Source organism: Curcuma longa, chromosome 16 (genome assembly GCF_044706935.1).
Source record: "Curcuma longa cultivar G26 ecotype Majalengka, Jawa Barat chromosome 16, ITB_CL_G26_1.1, whole genome shotgun sequence".
In the NCBI taxonomy this organism is placed as follows: Eukaryota; Viridiplantae; Streptophyta; class Magnoliopsida; order Zingiberales; family Zingiberaceae; genus Curcuma; species Curcuma longa.
In genome coordinates this window covers 4,784,938-4,790,532 of record NC_133876.1, presented here as the reverse complement: position 1 = coordinate 4,790,532, position 5,595 = coordinate 4,784,938, and the positions used below count along the sequence as shown (strand labels likewise).

The 5,595-nt window shown below is 38.2% G+C and overlaps 1 long non-coding RNA gene across 1 annotated transcript; it reads left to right on the top strand.

Annotated features, from left to right (window-relative positions):
• Positions 1–1,210: 1,210 nt before the first annotated feature.
• Positions 1,211–1,853, top strand: LOC141847163 (uncharacterized). The gene is made up of 3 exons (XR_012603402.1): positions 1,211–1,287; positions 1,510–1,685; positions 1,783–1,853. It is a non-coding gene; the product is annotated as an uncharacterized LOC141847163 (long non-coding RNA).
• Positions 1,854–5,595: the final 3,742 nt, after the last annotated feature.

Genomic DNA, 5,595 nt, shown 5'->3' with positions numbered 1-5,595 from the left:
AGGAAGTATATTGCTGTAAAACAAAGTTTATTGGAGTACTTGCTAATCCTTGAAATTTTATTCGTATATCTGAATTGAAATGTATCACTAAGTGGGACAAAGGCTTGGTTGTTGTTGTTGTTATATCTGAGTTGAGGGTTCACTGGGTTGAATTTTTGGAATCTAATATGCATCTGTGCCTGTACTATCAATGGTTTTTAAACATCCCTTCTACTAGAAGACTTCCTTCTGATCCCAAAGAAACTCACTAATGCATCATTAATATATCAAATAAATACATAATATCGTATTAACCTAGCATTAATTTCATACTGCAGCCATCCTTTTACCATGTGAATTAAGTTCTTTTATCGAGTTGACTTCCTCCCTCTAGCTGTGAGTCTCACTATATTCTTCAGTAGCTGCAAATGGCCGAGACTGCTTTGAGTTCTCTTTAAAGAAAAAAGGGAATCTGATTATTGCCACTTCTCTTTAGGTTTTGCATGACCCTTATCAATTGAAGATTTAGTTGTATCTATGATAACTTAGCTCATAAATGAGTATTCAGCTATATCTTGATTTGCTACTCGATATGGACAGCTATATCTTAATTTGCTTATCATATTACTAGTATGCAGTGCTGCTATTCTAAAGTCCAACCACCTGTTTCTTCTGCAATAAAAAAGAAAATAAAGAATGCTAGTACAATGCACTTCAAATTATCTAATTAACAACATCATTTTCAGAATTGTTAAAAGTTTTGTATTACGTGAACAATTATGTCAAACAATTTTTGCCCCCTTACACTTTGGGCCTTAGATCCACAATTATAATACATTTATGTCTTTGTTTGCTCTTATCTGAGTTAGTTAATCTTATTTTCTTTTGCATGCAGTAAGTTCCAGAGCACACCTGATGAGCTTATTCTCCTATCAGCTTTTGGAGGATACTTACTTGTATGAAGCGTTCAATCCCTACCTTCAGTTGGGAAAAATAAGAACTAATCCCCTCCCAAATGGAAGAACCTGAGATGCTACAATGTTTATTTTCTCATGGAATAATTCTGAGTAGTTCAATTTAGTTTTCGCTGCGATCATCTTCTTTGCTCTAGTTTTGCCTACAACCCTGGAATGTTTATTTTCTTTATGCCTATCACAGGGAGTATATATTTTTATACTGTAATCATTACCTGTTTTGATTTGTGCAGTTCTTTAACACTCCACCATACGCATGTGAACCATCAAGCCTCCCAAAGTATCCACCAAGCAAGGAGATGGATGCTAAACTGAGAGATGAAGAAGCAAGAAGGTATTCACAATTATTCTTACTGATTTCTTTTGTTTATTCCCAATGGATCATGGAAAATGAATCACTTCCCTTTGCCTCCTGAAATCGCCTTTTAAAATATAGTTTCCCCTATAGGCTATCTCTGTTTTGTTAAAAAAAAATATACGGTTTGTTTTGAATGAAATATATGGTCTTGCTTCTGCCGTTTAAGAAAATAATACTATATTCTGCTTGTCTGTGTAGCTTTTGGAATATGTTGTTATCTTGGAACTGCTTTTCTATGGGTGGTCAATGTACTGCGAAGACACCATCATAATGACACTCAAGATAGGGTCAAATGGTAAAACGACATAAGTAACATGGTAGCTTCTTTTTAGAAATTCAATGCTCATGCTGAAACAAAAGAAGCAAAATTGCAGGTATCTTAGTTTTTATATGTATTTATATGTACAAAACTATGTTAGTTCACTTTTTTGCATCTACATCCGTTTGCTGAAAAAGTCTCTTGCCTTTTAGGAACAGATGAGGACGAAGAGGATGATGATGATTCAGATGAGGACGAAGAGGATGATGATGAACAAGATGGCAAAGACTAGGAAGAGGACGATGGGGCTGAAGGTGATCCTTCTGAGGATGAAAACGTTGAGGGAATGTGTAATATGTTGCAAGAAGAATATTTGTGTTAGTTACTTTTGGTTATTTATAAATATTGAGGTGATTAAATATATCAGTGCTTTTCTATTTGTGATTTGTTTGGTGAATTTATAATATTATGATAATTTTGTCATCTTGCTCGATCATAATTTACAAACAACATAAAAAAATAAGTGTTATTACAACAGTTTTAAATTCAATGACATCGGTTTGGAAGCGTTGTCGTTAAGTGATATTACATCGGTCGAAAATCGTTGCTAAAATTGATGTTAAACAGATATTACATCGGTTTTACACCGTTGCAGAACTAATGTCGTTGAGTGATATTACATCGGTCGAAAATCGTTGTTAAAATTGATGTTAAACATATATTACATCGGTTTTACACCGTTGCAAAACTGATGTCGTTGTGATATTACATCGGTCGAAAAACCGTTGTTAAAATTGATGTTAAACAGATATTACATCGGTTTTACACCGTTGCGAAACCGATGTCGTTGAGTGATATTACATCGGTTTTACATCGATTACAAACCGATGTCATTGAGTTGTATTACATCGGTTACAAACCGATGTCTAAAATGTCAGACCTTTTACAACACCTTCATAGACATCAGTCGATTTTCTCATGGACATCGGTTTTCCACCGATGTCTATGACTGTTTTTGTTGTAGTGTCTAATTCAACTAGACTTTATTTCTCTCATTCTAAGAACCTAATTCTCAAACTTATTTTAAGTCCTTCAAAGAACTTGTAGTGCGTGTGACCTAATAGATTCCTGGCTATGTTGGTCGTTCGTAATTAATCATTAATTACAAATCAATCTTGAGTGGCACCTAGTAGTACATCTTGATCTCCAATTGACTAAAAAATCAACAATTGATTCCAGAACATTTCTAAATCTTTCAGTAGCTCTAATTAAATGTGCTTCGTTTCTTTCACCATCTTATACCCGCTTGGTTCAAGATATGGTCTATGTGTATCAGTCCCCACTAGGTTGATTACATCACACCTAGCCCAAGTTAGATTTCTTGTCCTGTGGATTCAAGTTACTTGTACATGTATCCAAAAGTACTGTACTCTTGACATGTAATACTTTGGCTAAAGACTTTTAGTAACAATCCTGACAAGCGACCACAGGGTATACATCTCCTTTTTCAAAGAGTGATGAACCCTCTGTGAGTTATTCAAACACCTTCAAGCACTTCGACTTATACCCAATCATCTTGGGTCCACACCTTCTTGGAGATGCTTACGTAAGATGTCAAAGTATAGGCCTCCATGACTAAGGTAACTTGAATACTGCAAGTCAAAGGAAACTCACACTTAAGCTGTACTAAGATCTTCATTAACATATGTATAGAACCATATGAAGTCTCAAGGCAGGTCACTCCAATGAACTGGTTACCTTTAACCAGCATCCACGTTTAACCCTCAACATCCAATGTCTCTAGTGATGAGCGTAGGTCATATATGGATTTTTAGCATTATTTAACACTCATTTACTTATAATTCATTGCATATGCTACGCTTTGTCACACCTTATTCTTTTATAATTGCGTATTTCTACTATCTTATTCGGAGATCTACTTTTTGTATATTTTACTTGATAGGATGTGATTTAGAGCCAAAACGATGCATTATTGATGGTGGAGCAAGGAATGGAGATTGAAGCACATTTTGATGAGTTTGAAAGACATTTGAAGGGTTTTAGAGGCTCCCAGGGCCGTATTTGACCTCCCCAGGCTGTGCCTCACAAGGCATGGTCGTGCCTCAACTTGCCACGGTCGTGCCTCAACATTCCAGGGTTGAAAACATGACCGTGTCTCAACTGGACTACTCTGCAGACTAAAAGTAAAATGGTCATAACTTTTAGCTCCGATGGAACCACGAGACGTGCCATATACCAAATTGAAGAGGACTTCAAGATCTACAACTTTCATTCAGGTTGTTTTGACTGGTTCTAACTCTAGGATATGCTAAATCGCACGAATGTGCCTACTTTTCAGAAGCAGTCCAAGCAGGGGCGTGCCAGGGGCAAGGCAGGGGCGTGCCTATGAGGCAAGGGCGTGCCAGGGGCATGCCTATGAGGCAGGGGCATGCCTCTGTCCAGCAAGACAACTGCACATGGCCGTGTCTACTAGGCACGGCCATGTTTTGATTCCAGAAACGTGTCTACCCTTGGCCGTGCCTCACAGGCACGGCCGTGCCAGATTCCAAGCTTCAACAACACATGGTCGTGCCTCCCAGACACGGCCGTGTCTCATTTCCAGTGCCACGCCAGGACATGGCCATGTCCCCCAGACACGACCGTGCCCCTTCCTTAGAATCACACCTGCACATGGTCGTGTCTGTAACGCCCGCCCTTACATAGGGCCCACGACGGACGCTACAGTTACTCTTTCTTATTTATTTCATAAGAGATCACATACGAATATCCTTAAAACTTTGCAGCGGAAACTTAAAACATACATTCATGACAAGGAATTCATATGTGATTTACAAATGAAACTAAAGGTGCATGCATTGTCTAGTTATCAATATTTAAATGTAGTCCACACATTCAAAATAAAAGAAGTCTAGACGTTCAATCATGCAGATATAAAAGTCATTTTCCATAAGTTGCCAGGACCTATGCCATGTCACCACCACATCATAGTCTTAATAGCTGAACCCACACTCTTTAGGGTTAGCCCTTCATACATTACCTTATCATGATACATCCCTAACTAAGGTTGATAATCATAGTTGAGAATAAACCCAACTCTTCTTTGGTTATCTTTACTTGGCCGAACCCTACCATAGGCAAGGCCTAGGTTAAGGTTTAACCACATAACTTCTAACCATCATGGTTCCTTTCTTACAACCTTAGTTAGGTTTAAGCATGGTTTAGACCCTAGGTTTGTGGTTAGCCGAAACCTCTAGGGTATGGAATCATGGTTTACACTTATTCCATTAAACCCCAAAGCAAGGTAAACCACCACTTGTCCTAGGTCACTTCCTTCCTTGGCTTGAGCACCATTTGATGCTTTTCCTTCCCTCATGGCCGAAACCTAAAGGAAGCCTACCAAAGCTCTAGGTTAATCCAAACCCTATAAACCTTCTACACATTCATAACCCATGTATTAAGTCATTGGTAGGGTATGGAAATCATCACCCAAACCCTACAAACCCTCTTGGCCGAAACCTCAAAGAGAGGTTTTACCTTGGTTAACTTCACAACTTACCATGAAAACCCTAAAGCATGTTAAGAACACCTTTTTGGAGCATATAGTCCATGGGTTGAGTTTGAAAACTCAACTTAAGTTTCTTAACCATTCCTAGCCGAAAACTCCACTTAGGGTTCCCATAGGGTTTGCCTTGACTTAACCTCAAGAACACTAGGTTTCATAGCATACATCACATGGTCTCAAAATCATGCATACAGCCATTATATCGTTCATTCATTCTTTAATCATTTGATTTCCTAGTTGTTCTTTACAACTCTCGACCTAAACTCTAGCATGGATTCCTTATGATTTTTGCATAACAACGCCATAAACTCATTTACTCCCTAGCAACAAAACATAGAATCATACGTAGCCATTGTAGTCTAGGCTTGCCACTTGCAGGTGAGGGCCCTTTATGAAAAACATTAACCCATAGACCCATTTAGGACATACCCTACATTTGGTC